Here is a 16,286-nt window from a genome sequence, read left to right as displayed (position 1 = left end):
GAGTTGTCACAAACAACTGAAGATTGTTTCATGAGAAGCAATCTTCGATAGTGTTCCTTGGCTTGTGGAATATTATCATGGCGGAATTGGAAGCAGTTACAGGCGTAGCAGTTTTCAAGCGGGATGGCATTCTCTAGCTTGCGGGAGGTCATCAAAACAATCGGTTACTTTCAGAGACGTGTGCTCGACGGTGCAAGATACGCGTTTCTTAACTCTTTTATCTATTTAACTAACGCTAGTTTGCAGGTATCGGCGTTACAAGAGTGATTTAGGATCGCAGAACGTTCTGAATCATTCTCCATCCCTATCGATACTTTGACTTTCGTTTATGAAACTTGCGTTTCTCCAAACTCAGTCAAAGTGGGGGCTTCTGTAGACACCCATTTGTGTCTCCCCAAAACCAAACCCGGTGATGAGTACCTTTCGCGTCGACTCATAATCGAATGAAGCGAAAGTGTGGAAAGTTAAGTGTTGCGGATAGTTTTAATTTCTTTTCTCTTCTCTCTGTTTTTGAAAACTTATTTTAAGAAAACAGACAATCCAGTTTGGATGGTCCATGATATGGGTCCAATAATAGTGTAGTTGGATGGGGCTTGACAAGAGCTTTCCGACGATATATTATAAGCCCAATTCTGATGAATATTGAGGAAGTTATGGCCAATTTACTAAACCGGGCCCGGTTTGAGCCTTATATACGGCCCAATGATCTAGGGGAGGGCCTAATATGATTTATCATTCCTAATGCAATTAGGAATGGTTTTAGTCTTCTAGATTCTTCTAGAAGGTTCTTTTCATTCCTAATTCAATTAGCATTGATAAATTGACTTTTGTTGACTTTTCAGAGTTTTAATTAAAATAAAAAAGCATTTTCGAGGAAAAGATACGATTTTATTCTCCAGTACGGCAAATTTATCTGATTTTCGAAAACACGTCAAAAACAGGACTAGCGCCTAACGTCAGGCATTGGCGCCAGGCACTAGGACCTGGAGCCTGGCGTTGGTGTTGGCACCTGGCGCCAATTAGCTGGTGCTGGCGCCAGCTCTATTTTAGGTGCGCCAGCTCTGTTTCACGTGCGCCAATGCTCTGTTTTGTAAATTTATCTTTTTGGCTGATTTTCTCTATAAATAACGTATTAAAAACTCTATTTTCATTCATCAACAATCAATTTTCAATTATATTCACCTACAATTAGTTTTCAATTCGCATTCTCTTTTAATCATTCATCATCATTTCTCTCTCTCTTTTTCAAACTTGCTTTTACATACAAAATTCCGCATTCACAAGATCTAGAAACACCTAGTCATATTCGAAGTTGCCTTCGCCCTAGACGTGAAAGGTTTAATTTCTGAGGGTTTGGTCCCAAATCTCTATTTCAATTATTTAATTTAATTGTTTTGTTTATTATTTTCCTTGAAGTTACTAACGTGTGTATTTTGTTATTAGAAAGAGGTACGAGGCATCAAAGTAAGTACTTTAATGGTTTTATTGATATTATGATGTAGAGATCATGTTTATGTTGTTATTATGATATTTCTAGTATCATGTCTAGGGTAATTTTAATATTAAATATGATTGTTACGATGCTTCCTATGTTCTTCCTAATATTTATGATTGTTAATATCATGTTAGGGTTAAAGATTTGATTTTTATTGTTTAGTGACATGCTAGGATTTGCTACTAATCTTGTTAGTATCATGCCGCTGGGATCTTGCTATTTTTATTATGCTTTAATATTAACATGAACATGATTATGGTTATAATTATTATAATTTATGATGATTATGAATATTATTATTATTATTATTATTATTATTATTATTATTATTATTATTATTATTATTATTATCTTGATTATAATTATAATTTTATTGTCATGATATTTATTAATTTATTATGTTTCTTGATGCTTATTTATTTATTGCTTGATCACACCTTTATTGCATGTTTAAAGGGAATTGGTACTTGTAATCACGCTTAATAAGATAATTAATAATCTTGTTTAGGATTAATTTGATTATAATTCAAGTGATCGCCAATAATAGTTTTATTTGTGCATTAAATTCAACCAACATAGATAAACAGGTTTAGGGTTAATCCTATTGATTGTATGTTAATTAGAAAGCGCACATGAATACGATCTGAACAAAGTAGAGGCCTATTATTAGGGCAGGTTCAATCTCTTTTAGGTTGAATTTTTACCTTCATCCCCAAACCCTTATTTGGTTCTAGACCTTATGGAGTTGACGATCTCTTGAATCGTTAAGGGGTGTAACCTTCACCCTGTAAACGGTTTACAAGTTCCTAAAACTTGTTGGCGATTCTTTTGCTCTATCTTCTTCCCTTTTGGACGCCACCGTACTTAAGTGTATGATCACAATGGGGTTCAAGCTAGGGATTAACGCTTGAAATTATTCCCTACAAATCTTTTTTCTTTTTGGTTAAAATAAGTATATTTCTTATGTGGCACTCCTAATGCTCTCCAAACATGTCTACTTTATTATATATACAAGCTAAGAAACGCACGAAAATTCGTGCGTGTGAATACAAGTAATCTATCAAGTCCGATTCTCTAATTTTTATTTTTTTATATTGAAGGGGTTTTTTTTTCAAATGGTAGTTTTTTTTTTTTTTGATTTTAGGTGGTAAGTTTTTTTTTTAATGGTAGTTTTTTTTTAAAAAAAAAAAAGACAAAAATAAGAAGGGTATTTTAGGAAAGTGAATTTTATCACCCAAAATCCCCTTTCACTTTAAAAAGAAAGACAAAAATAAGAAGGGTATTTTTGGAAAGTGAAATTTATCACCCAAAACCCCCTTTATATATAGGAAATTTATTATTTTACTCATAATATTGTTATTGTGAATTTTTTCGAAAATCAAAACTTACATAAACTTTAAATTTAAGAACGATTTTTTTTTTTTTTTTGTCAATAGAACATCTACTCCACTTCGTGTACCTCAGTTAACCTTAAAAAAATATTGTTGATCGTTGAGTTTTTATATAAAAGATTGAAAACTACAAAGTAACATCTGCGGTAATAGTACGTATATAGATTAGATAGAGTTATAATTTTTCCTTTTATTTTTTAAAATAAATTTTACGGTTTTTTTTTTCTTTGTAACGTAGATTTTTTTGAGGAACAATATTGGTATTAATTTTCCTCTTTTTTTTTTTTAATAATAAAATCATGATATAGTTATCTTTCAACAAAGTTTAACGTGGTTTTTTTTAATAATAAAAAAAAGTAAAAATGTGGTTTGGGTTATTTATATTTTTTTTATTTATGAAAATTATAATTTTTGTTTGTTTTTAGTGATAATAATTAGTGGGTAGTTAGTTTTTAGTTTTGTTTTTTTTTATTTGAAAGAACAGAGGTTTTTCAGTGTGGCGGGCCACATGGTTCGGCAAGGGTTACTTGTATGGTGTTACTGGTTTTGTCAAAGGTTACTTGTAGGTGTTACTTGTATTTTGGGGTTACTTGTATGGGTTACTAGTAGGTGTTACTTGTATTCAGAGTAACCCCTACAAGTAACCCCTGACCAGAGCCACATACCAAACAAGTAACACCTGACCAAAACCAGTACGACCATACAAGTAACCTCAAAATACACTATACAAGTAACACCCTGACCAAAATCAGTAACACCCTACAAGTAACCCCAGAATACAAGTAACACCCTACAAGTAACCCCTGTTGCACCATGTGTGACTTGTAGGTGTTGCTTGTATTTTGGGGTTACCTGTATGGGTTACTTCACTTACTTGTAGATGTTACTTGTATTCTGAGTAACCCCTACAAGTAAACCCACACCAAACCCCCATACCAAACCATGAAACCAGTAACACCTGAACATAACTAGTAATACCATACAACTAACCATAGAATACAAGTAACACCCTGACTAAAACCAGTAACACCCTGACCAAAACCGGTAACACCCTACAAGTAACACCAGAATACAAGTAACACCCTACAAGTAGCCCATGCCACACCGTGTGGCCAGCCACATACAAAAATTTGTATTGAAAGAATAGATTTTTTTTTTTTTGAGCAGTTATGAATGAATTTTTTTTCATTTTTTTTAAAATATTAATTAATGAATAAATAATTTTGTAAATTGAGAATGGCATTTTGGGAAAAGACAAATTTATCACTCAAAAAGCCCTTTCTCTTTATATAATAGTATATAGATTATGTTCAATAATGAACATAGGTGGTCAGAAGGTTTTTCAAGTAAGAAAAGGTGCGGTTCCTTATTTTCTTCGTGGGAACTTGGGGAAAATAATTAGTTCCTTCATTTTTCTTGAAACCATTTTGCAAGTTTAATTATCATCATAAATCCAAAGATTTATCTACATTGTATTGTAATCATCCTACTTGTAATTACAATTGTTCTTCGTTGTATCTCCTAAGTAAATTTCCGTGATACCCGGTTGTAGTATAGGGTCGGCATTAGACTTTTGGAAAAGTGATCCCGTTCACGCCTCGAAGAATTTTTACCGTTAATTTTGTTTGCTTTCTTTGTGACCCTTATTTAAACACAAAATCCCCAACAATTGCTTATAAAATTGATTATACATATTTAAAAGATTACTTTCCTCAAAAAAAAAAAAAAAAAAAAAATTTGAGCCTGATGCCCTAATGAACTCTTAATAGACCGGGCCCTAGGATCAAATTGTTTGTCAAATTTTATAGCTAAAGAAAACACTAAGTAGATAATGTATTAAAAATTACATGGATATTTTTGTAATCATTTTACTCCGTGCATACATAATCATGGCTTTGTCCTATACAAGTAATTTTTTTATTTTTTATTTTTTAATTTGGATTTTTCTAAGCTATGTCCCCCAATTTCTTCGATTTTTAAGCTGTAACCATACATTTCCAAAGTTATAAGTTGTACCCTCCACCTCACGATATTTTATCAACAATACCCTTTGACAGTCATATCTGTTAACGAAAGATAAATTATTTAATTAACAATCGTGTCGCGGAGTTATTAATTTGACACGTGTCCCGTTCTAATTGGTTTAACTCTTTAAAAAAAATTTAAAAATCAGAAAATAAAATAATAAAATAAGGTTATTGTTAACGTAAAAAGTTATTGTTAATAAAAATTAGCGAGGTTGAAGGCACAGCTGCACAGTTTAGACGTTTGAAAAGACATGGGCACAGCTTAGAAAATGAAGAAGTTTGGGGCATAATTTAGAAAAACCTTTTTTTTTTTTTTTTTTTAATCACGGATTAATAGTTTATTGACTCTCCCAATATTCTCCCGGGTATGATTGGCTGACAATCAGCATTGGCCCGACCCTCTTTTGGCTCTATTAAAATGTGGCCCTCTTTGACCCAACCCGCATTGACCCTGGCTTAATGCACGGTTAAACTATTATCCTACATGGGCTAGCTTTTGCTCGTCCTACTGTAAAGATATAAATTTTTTTTTTTTTTTTTTTTTTTTTTTTTTTTTGAAGAAGTCAACTTGTTGGTCTAATTAATCTCATTAATGTTTACTGTTGCACTTTCTCATGGGTTGCTTAAACAATAACAACTTGTCTAACCCTATCAAATATTCATATTCACAGACATTATATAAACAGTGAAGGTGTATATACATTTCCAACCAAGCAATTCAACCTATTTTCTAAGTAAAGTATCTTCCAAAAAAAAAAAAAAGGCAGATTCAATTTGCTAGAAATCTGTTGATAATAATCAAGAGAATGGCTTCTAATTCAATCAAATATTTGAAGCCAATTATCCTAGGATTACTACTAATCCTAATGGCATCAGGTTAGCTTACATACATACATACATACATATATACTCGAAGTATTAATCAATCTCATAATTATGTAAACATAACTAGTACTTCGTATATAGTTAGTTATTAGAAACATTGTTATATATCTAATTAGTGTTGGTTGTTATTTTGCAGATATTACGGTATCAGGGGACTGCACCTTGAGAGGTTATGAATGCAAAGCTGATAGTGACTGTTGCAATGACTTGGTTTGTTCGTATAATCTTTCGATTGAGCCCCCGACTACGTTTTACTGTTGCTCCACTCATGTGTTTGGTTTATGGTACGATTGTAACCACTAGACCATTGGATTGAGCATTGGCGTGCCAGTGCTCAACACTGGCTCGAGGCAAAGGATCGAGGCTTGGTTGTTTGATTAGTTCGGCGATCTTGCAGCATCTCCATTTGAATTTATGTTTAAAGTGAATTTTAAGTTTCTTCCATGTTGTGCTTTATTTAAAAAAATAAAAATAAAATAAACAAATTCTTATGACTATATTGTTGTAATAATGTTATATGCATATGTTACTCTTATACGAGTACGTACGTATATGCCGTTACTTTTGTCATGGATTGTTGTTTAGAATAATATTGGAGGTGATTCCTTGAAACTTATGTTTTTCTAGTCATTTATTCATGGTGAACGCCGAGTTGCCGCCCCTATGGAGTGTTTACATGAGTGCACAATGTTCACTTTCAATCGGAAAGATCGAACTATAGCACTTGTGAAAAATAAGTGAAGTTATTTCACCAAATTATTGATAGAGTATAAAACATATTCCTGGACCTCAACCATCAGTTTAAGCTTTTGGTTGAGTTGATCCTTTAACATGGTATCGGAGCCAACGTGATATAGAGGTCACGGGTTCGAATCTCATCCATCCCTACTTCAAAATGGAATTAAATTGTGTCGGGTATGAGAGGACCTGTGTTGAACCATCTATCAGATTATCAGCCTAATTAATCAAAAGCAAACAATAAAATTACTAAGGAATAGGCAAATTAAAATCTATGAATGCCTAAGGGGCGTTTGACTAATAGATGTGTGGTTTTGGCATTTAAAAAGGTAAAATGTTATACACAGTCTTAACAGCTATGTATAAAGTATAATTAAGAAGCTAAAAATGAATGTTTTAATGAACAGTGTTTATTAATTATATTGGTTTGCACGTGTCTTAGTCATACATTCCTAAACTATGCTTCATTCGTCCCTAAATATAGTTCTCATTTGACTTGGAAAAGTTTGACCCTAAATTTCCGTGAATTTATAAAAGATTATATAATCTTGTAGGATCTTATTGAATTCGTCACATTGTATATTTTATTAATATCATTTTTTAATAATTTTTACACGCATGAAAATAGAGATATACACGTTTAATTTTAAGATACGTCTTGTTGATCGTGAAAAGTCAAACGAGAATTATATTTAGAGACAAATGAAGTATCAAATAAGGAAAAGATAATTAATTCTTATTTGTTTCCCTTAAGGGCTACAATACCTTCAAATTAAAAAATGTACAGTATTAAATTGTATTCTAAGAGGGAATTGTTAGCAATTAAGATACTCCATCCGTCTCTAAATTACATTCCTACTTCTAGCATTTATTTCTCACATAATAGAGAAGTAGGAATGTAATTTAAGGAAAGAGGGAGTACTTACTAATATTAGAAAATAAAATAGTTAAGGATTTTTTGACAATTACTACCTACTATTGTTGTTGTTTTAGTAATTACCACTTACAATTCTTTTTTTATTTTTTTTTTTTGTATTTTACAACCTACTATTTTAAAAACATGAAAGTTTCCTACCTGATTGCCTATATGACGTCATTGTGGGCCCCGTCGACGGATTTTGTTCAATATCATTCCTATTTCTAACCTTGTTCGTCGATTTTTTTGAATTGCAAATCTAAATTAATCAAACAAACCACTAAATTAGGTACCTGATTTACAAAATTGGGGGTAACTAAAGATGGTGTTCATCATTTAGGGTTTTGAAATGAAATTAAGAGTTTGTTATTTGTTGATTAATTTATAAAATTGGGACTGTTTTGCATCGATTTAGCGTATTATGTCTTCAATTAGTACCGAAATTGATATTATTGTTAAGAAATTATTACTTATTTTTTATATAAAAAATTAGGGTTCATATGTATTTTAGGGATATTTTAAAATAAACCGTTTTTCTAAATTATGATTTACAATCCTAAATCAAGCATATATATTAGTTCTATGTGAAAAAGTGATCGAAATGAGAGACCACTTTTAATCCTAAATCAATGTAAATAATGTTTAATTTGAAAAATTATCTCTGTTTGAAAAATTTCCCAAATTGGAATAAACCCTAAATGAAGAACAACAAATTATAATTGACACATATTAGTGACTTAATTATGTTCGTGTGAGCTTGAATTATGTTAAATTGACTACTAAATTTTTTCCCTAATCTAATTATAACTAATTAAAAGCCCGTGCGATGCACGGGTTTCTCATATATAAATCTCAAAAAAAGATATTTTTGTATAGATTTTAAGTTTTTTTTTAATAATTATTTAATTTATATTTACTATTTAATAATTTCAGACAAAAAAAAAAAATTTAATTAAATTGTTATTGCCTATTACAAAAGTATATATTTTTTCTAATGTAATTTATAATGCGACTTTATTTATTTACTGTTGTTTTGTATTTTATTTGTGGTTGTTCATTATATGACAATTAGATTTAAAAATATGAATAAATTGAAATATGATATCTTTCAAAAAAACATTGTAAATATGATATTTTATTGGTTACATATTAGGATTAAATCTTTAATGTGAAAAGATAATTTTCTTATTTTCTAAATAATTTAAATCCTAAATCATTATTTTTTGTTTTTTTTAAAGAAATAAAAATATTATAAACATGTAGACTATTTGTTATTTATTTTGATAGAATCACCAACTTTGTTCACACCCATATCTCTTCCATCTAATCAAAATGGATAAATAAAACATGTTAGCAAAAATAAATTTATATAAAATTAATCTTTATAGTCTTATAAAATAAATCAATATATTTACCATGAAGTGAAAAATTGTTGTGAAATTGATCTAAAAATTGTAATTGTACAAAATCAAATCTATGCATTGGAATTTTTTCATTGTCCCCAATTGTCTGAACAATAGTATTTTGAAAATTAAATCATTATTGTCACTAACAATGCATGCGATATTGCTTCTTATTTGTAACGATTGAAAAACATCTAATGGAGTAAACTTTTCTTTCAATTAATTTTGGACGAAATTGTATAAAGTTGGCTTTAGCTGAGGCATGAACGTAATCACCCTGTAATTAAAATTAAAAATTAAGTTAATTTGATGACTTGATTAAGCTATCTAATTAAATCACAAAAAAATTGTTTTAATCATAAAATTAATTAATAAAAATTAAAAAAAGGTTTATAAAAAACTTAATAATTGTAAACAATTAATAAAGATACAATACCTCTTCCTACTTTGATTTTCCAATCATTTTTGCTCGAATTTAATTTTCTGATTAAATTAGATCTACATGTAAAAACAAAATTCAGTAAATTCCAAATAAACACAATGTAAGCAATAATCACAAATATACATTTAAACATGGATTTCCAAAATTAAACTAAGAATTACGCAACCATTGATGACCTAAAACTGACAAAAAATTCGCTTGATTGTTTTTGTATTGATACGAAATTTTATTGGTGTTATAGGATGCGTCAATTTATAGTGGCAGGCATCACAAATTTTAATTTAATTATAATAAAGGAATGATTTTTATTTCTTATTATAAACACTATCAAGATTAAATCATGTATCTAAAGATGATTTTTTTCTTAAAGATAATTTTTAGTTTTTAATTAGATTAAATCATGATAAATTACTATTCGTTGTTTTTATTTACGTGGCAAAATTCTTAAATCTCATTCGTCACTTTTGTTTAGGTGGCAAGTGAATTTTTTAATTCTAAAATAAAATAGAAATCTAATTTTTAATTGGTCGAAAATATACCTTTGCTTATGTGGTGCGCCAAATGCTCCCGAAAATTGCCTACTTTATTTATAGATATTAGATTTATATTGAAAAAAAAAGGATTTTTTTGTGAAAAACTACCTTATACCAGTCATTTTTTGTGAAAAACTACCTTATTAAAAAAGTGTTGTAAGAAACTGCATTTTAAAGAATACTAGGGCAGCTAACGTGCGTGATGCGCGCGGAGTGGTTTGCCCTTTCTTAATGTTTATATTGGATTGTGTTTAAACACTACACGACATTGGGTTATAGAGTAAATAGTTTGATAAATTAATGGAATGTGTATATTGGGTTGTGTTTAAACTTTTCATTTTTCATGCACGGCTTTTTCAGTTGTTTACAACTTTTTTTTTTAGGAAACATCTATGCAATTATTCAACAATGCAATATCGTAATATAGGTGAACTTTAAATTTACCTATAATATATTTACCTATAATATAAATAAATAATATAAAAGTGCATAAATATAAGGAGAGGAAAAGCTCAACACTCATTATTACATCTGTACACGTGGAAGGACATAAATGTAAGCAATTATATATGGGGGTAAGAACGTAAACAAACATTTTGAAGGGATATACGTCCGTGCACTATTCATAAGCGCAATCTCCTACTTTTTATAAGGTAAGGAAATGTTGTAAGAAACTATCTTATAAAACAATTAATGTTGTAAAAAGCTACTTTTTGCCGAATTATTGCATTGAAAAAAAAGACGTTTAATGACCCATTTTCAATCATTTTTTTCTCCTTCTACCACCCAATTTCTCCATAGCCCCCCTATAACCCCTAATTCCCCTTCTATATCATTGTTAAATTAAGCACATGGTAGCAACTTACAACATTTAGTTTTTATAAGGTAGTTTCTTACAACAATTTCTTTATAAGGTAGTTTTTCACAAAAATTTATGTATATAAGGTAGTTTTTCACAAAAATTTATGTATATAAAGTAGTTTTTCACAAAAAGTCCAAAAAAAAAAAAAATCATTGAACATGAGAATCGATGAAGAGTAAGAAGGCATGACGACATCATGTATGAGCTTGGGGAATCTGGTGGGAAATTTTCATGTTTTTAAAGACAATAGGTGATACAAAAAAAATAAAAAAAAATTATAGATGGTAATTACTAAAACGATAACAATAGTAGGTAATTATTTCCAAAAATTCCAATAGTTAATGCTTATTTAGAGCATCGTGGGAAAATGGATTCCCTATATTGACAAAATAATGGAAATGGGAACCTTCCTACCAATGTACAGAGTAATTGTTTTCCCATTTACTGATTTTTGTTGGGAAGATTAATGTGAATGGAATTCTCCTATAAGAGGGGGGGGGGGGTATATCAATACTTATTCCGTAATTTACAAAAGCGCCATTAAAAATAAACTACTTGCAATAAACTACTCTGTAGTACTTCGTATAATAAGACTTCAACATTAAAAATAATTCAGGTATGTAATTAGTGCCCACTTGCAATTATGATCATTAATTACTCCGTATTTTTTAAATAGAACAAGAAATTGACCTAGATTAAAATATACTCCGTATTAGGATTACGAAAACACAATTTTTATAATAATAACGAAACCTCATATGAGTCATATCAGTTTGTCAAAAAAAAAAAAAAATATGAGTCATATCAGTTGAAGCTAAATATTGGATGCCAATCTTATCATCATGGAAAGAGTTGACTTAATCATAGAAAGCATTATACAGAGTAATTGGAAAAAGGGTTGTGGATGCATTTGTCTAACAACGCATTGAATCTATAAATCAATAATGGATCAATAATACTCCCTCCGTACCCGATTGATAGTCATTTTTGAAGACAAATCACGAGAATTAAGGAGAATTAAATAAAGTACATTAAAAAAGTAAATTTACATTGGGTATGCAAAAAAGTAGAGAGAGAAAGTAATTAAAGTACATTGGAAAGTAAAATTTACATGCGAAAGTTAAATTTACACAAATATTTTTGCAAATGTTATAGAATTTTGGTAAAAAAATAATATTAATGGTACTTGAAAAAAACAAATGTAACTAACATTTTGCGTCACAAAAAATGGTAAAAGTGACTATCAATCAGGGATAGAGAGAGTAATAATTAATATTTAAATAACAACCGCTAATATCATTTTTTTTTAAATTGTACTCATATCAGCTTCTCCTTAAATTTTTTCCCGCCTAATTTTTTTTTTTCTCTTCTAATTTTCTTTATTTATTTTATTTTTTATTTATTTATTTATTTTGGAAAAGCTAAATATTGTCTGCAAAATATTTGTATTTAAGTTACATAAAGCTAATCTTAAGGAAAACAAATATTAACCCTGTATATATGTGATTACTCCGTTTAATCACAAATTCCACTGAATTTTGTTGTATACATGAATTTTTTTTCATTATACAAAGTACTATTTTAATTTTTGTAGTTTGGTGTTGATTAATACAAAGGCTTTACACATTTTAAGTGATGATATGACTTGAAAATGCATGTATACAATTATAAATTCTTTTTATTATTTTTGTGCACCACACGGGAGCTAACCTACTTTATACTAAAAACAAATAACAAATGACAAGTGTTAATTTGTTGATAAAAAATTTTCACTAAAAAAATCGTGTTTTTTTTTGTGTGTGAACTTTCATAATCGATCGGTGAACAATAACTCTATTGTGCACCTAAATATCTATTCTATCATTCGAAATGTTATCATACGAAAAGTGATTATAACAACATTCTAAAGGTCTAAGGGCTTGTTCACATTTACTTAATTTCAGTTCAGTTCAGTTAAGCTCTAATCAGTTCAGTTCAGTTCAGTTCAGTTCAGCTCCAATCAGTTCAGTTCCTAATTTTCCTCTCTCATAAAATATTCATTTCAGCTCAGTTCAGTTCAGTTCAGCTCCAATCCATTCAGTTCAGTTCAGTTAACTCCAATCAGTTCAATTCAATTCAGTTCATTAAATGTGAACAGACCCTAAGTACATCATCCGGAAACTCATTATTTATTTTTTTGAAACAACCAGAAGTCGAATATATTAAGAAGAACGGGACATGGAGTCCATCAAAACATACAGGGCAATCTAACAAGGACAATGATTAACCCATACTTGTTCAAGACTGAAAGAAATAACTCTAGCAAGGTGATGGGTAACAAAATTAGCCTCCCTCTTTATATGAGAATAAAAAGCATAATCAAAATTATGGGAGAGAGTTTGAATGTCTTCAAGGATCGAGTCAAGGTCAGTCAAGTGGATAGATGCTTTGGATAGCCTCGAGATAGTGGTAGAGTTATCAGTTTCGAAAATCACTTTCTTCAAGCCAAACTCATTATATTCTATTATTTGCAATGTAAATGTATAGCTAAAAAACAGTACTGTATCATTAAAAAAAGTATTTAATAAAAATTATATCATCTAACTAAATTATTTAAAATACGACTATTTTATTTAAAATATGACTTGTAGGCTCGCAACAAGATAATTATATCATCTAGAATGTGATTATATTACTTAGGCACAAAGTTTTATATGCGGCTGGCCGCACTGTACGACCAACTGACAGGGTAAAGTCGTATCCCCAAATCAAAAGTAATTCCTAAATCCTCTAACTAATGTAGATAGGGAAGTAGGGTCGAATCCACAGAGAAACGAGTCTTTCTATTCCTAATTAATTAATATAATCTAGATTATAAAGTAACCAAAATATAATGATCAAAGGAAACTAAACTACGAAGAGTAAAAGTGGGAAAGAATAAAAGTAGGAGGAAAAACAATGAATAAAAGGCCTAGGGCATAGGTTCACCAATAAATAATATTCCAGGGTAAAACATAATAATCAATCATCAATGCATACATTAATCAGATCATAAAGGGCTTTCGCTACGTATTACAATCACACAATTAATTTACCGGTATTAAATATCATCTCTCGAATCTCGACTTAACCATTTATAAATTAAACTGCCTATTGAAACTAGCCTAAACATTAATTCTCATCTGTCGAATCTCGAATCAATATTGTCAAACTCATGCATAAAAGATCTGCGCAAATCTAGTCACAGAGCATTAAATCAATCAATAGGAAATTAATCTGGCATTGACAATTAACAACAATAAATTACCCCTTCATATTATTTATGGATCCCCACAAACCCTAGAAAGAAACCTACTTACACATAATTAAATATAAAATAAACAAAGCAATTAAAGGAGACATGATGAAAGAAAGAAAAATAAATAACTGAGATTAAACCAAGAGTTGTAGAGAGAGTTTTTTCAAAAAAAAAAAAAAAAAAAAAAAAGAGTTGTAGAGAGAGAAATAAGAGAGAAAATAATACTAAGAGTTTAATTAAGGGAGAGAGAGAAAAGTTAGAGAGAGAAAGAGAAATAAAAACATAAAACAAAGTAATAACAATAATTAAAAAAAACTAAACTAAAAAAATCATCTAAACTACCTGATACTCCCGTACTCCCTTATTCCCCTTTATATAAAAGAAAAGTTAATGGCCACCAATCCCACTAACAATCCAACTCCTAACAAAATCCTTTGTAAAGTCTAAGAGGCAAGTCACGCCCTACGTAAAAACCAAAGCTATTGGGTTGTTTTGCATCAAGGTCCAATCGAATCAAAGTAGCAGCAATAATCAGTCTCTCGATCGGGCCCGCTATCCTTACATCCAACAGACTCGCGAGATTGGATCTTGTAACTTGAATTGGGCTGGTTCAAAACTTGAGCCCAACCTCCTCTTTGGACTTGGCTGTAATACTAGCTTGTAAAATTTGGACTCTTCACCAATTGAGCCCTTAATCACCGAATTAAATTCCTCTAACTCGGTCTTGGGCTTAAAATATTTGGTCATAAACTACGATCCGATTCCATTGTCTTTGTAGTGGATCAATAAGCTCGGGAATTGTCATAAAAATGCAAATTCCTACAAAATAATACCAACTCTACAAAAAACACTAGAAAACGTATATTAGTAATAAAAATAGCTCTGTAGAGCTCAAATAAGCACAAATATAACCGTGGGACAGGGAATAAATATATATATATAATAGACTTATCACCAACCACAATTTTTTTAAAATTATTTTTATTTTTTTCTCTCTCTCCTCTCTTCTATCTCCTCTCCTCCATTTACTCATCCTTGAAGCACCGACTTCCTGCTCCAATGATTGTCGTCGACTTCCTTCTCCAACCTAGATTGTCGTCGACTTCCTTCTCCAACCTAGATTGTCGTCGACTTCCTTGAAGCTCCAACCTAGCTCGTGGTCGTCGTGAAGCTCCTCGTACTCCGTCGCCGGAAAACAATTTAGAGGTTTTTAAGGACGAATTCAGCCATGAAAACTCTAGATCTAGTGTTTTCATGGCCGAATTTGGCCCTTTTATCCTATTTGAAGTAAAATTTGAAGCCATTGTTAATAATTAAGGTATTTGTTAGATTTAATTATTTTTGTTTTTCCGGTTTGGTTGTGTTTTGGTTGGTTTTGGGTTTGTTTGTGGCAGCGGGTACGGGAGGTGGTGGGTTGCTGGGCGTGGTGTGTGTTGTTGGGCGTGGTTGGTGTGGGATGTTTTGGGATCGGAGTTGCTGGTGGTTAGGGTGGGTTTTGGGATCGGAGTTGGTGTGGGTTGGTGGGCGTGGTTGGTGGGGGTTGCTGGTGGTTGGTTGTGGGTTGCTGGGCGTGGTTGGTGTGGGTTGCTAGTGGTTGGTGGTGTGGGTTGCTGGTGGTTAGGGTGGTTTTTTGGATCGAAGTTGGTGGCAGCATGGTTGTTGCGCGTGGTTGCTGGTGGCGTGGGGTAGTGAGTACAAGAGGTGGTGGTGGTGTGGTGGAGTTTAAGGCTTTGAGGTGGTGTAGGATTAGGGGTTACTTACTTGGTTAGGGGTTACTAAAGGGGTTTTAGGATTAGGAGTTTGCCAAGCAGTCTCTCCCACGGGCTGGTCGCGGGCAGTGGCCTATTGCCGGTGGCTGGCTGCGGTGTGATCTGCCACCCCTTCATTAGTTCTCTCGTCTCTCACACACCTCTGTTCATCCTCCTAACACCACTCATCATCACTCACACCGTCTTCTATGCAAGGTACAGGTTTCTCATTCACACTAAGGGTGATGAAAGGAAATTCATTCTCATGAAAAATCACATCACTCAAAAAAAAAATATCTCCCGGGTCTCCAAATCATACACCTTCCACCCCTTTTTCCCGAAAGGATATTCGAGGAACACACATTTTCTACTTTGACTTGCAAACTTATCACCCTTACTTCTTTGATTGTAAGCTTAACATAAGCACCCAAACACTCAAATATACTCATATGAAGGTTATTTGTCAAATTAAATATCACAAGGGGTTTTATAATCAAGTAAACAAGATGACGTTCCATTAATCAAATGACAAGCAGTTTGGACACACTCCCCCTAAAATTTAAGAGGCA

The 16,286-nt window shown here is 31.3% G+C and overlaps 1 long non-coding RNA gene across 1 annotated transcript; it reads left to right on the top strand.

Moving 5' to 3' along the window:
- The first annotated feature begins 5,635 nt into the window (after positions 1 to 5,635).
- LOC145626727 (uncharacterized) lies at positions 5,636 to 6,227 on the top strand. The gene is made up of 2 exons (XR_014111060.1): positions 5,636 to 5,789; positions 5,935 to 6,227. It is a non-coding gene; the product is annotated as an uncharacterized LOC145626727 (long non-coding RNA).
- The last annotated feature ends 10,059 nt before the right edge of the window (positions 6,228 to 16,286 follow it).

Source organism: Chenopodium album, chromosome 4, assembly GCF_948465745.1.
Source record: "Chenopodium album chromosome 4, dcCheAlbu1.1, whole genome shotgun sequence".
NCBI lineage: Eukaryota > Viridiplantae > Streptophyta > Magnoliopsida > Caryophyllales > Amaranthaceae > Chenopodium > Chenopodium album.
Note: the sequence above shows the minus strand (reverse complement) of the source record. Positions and strands in the feature narration are given on the sequence as shown.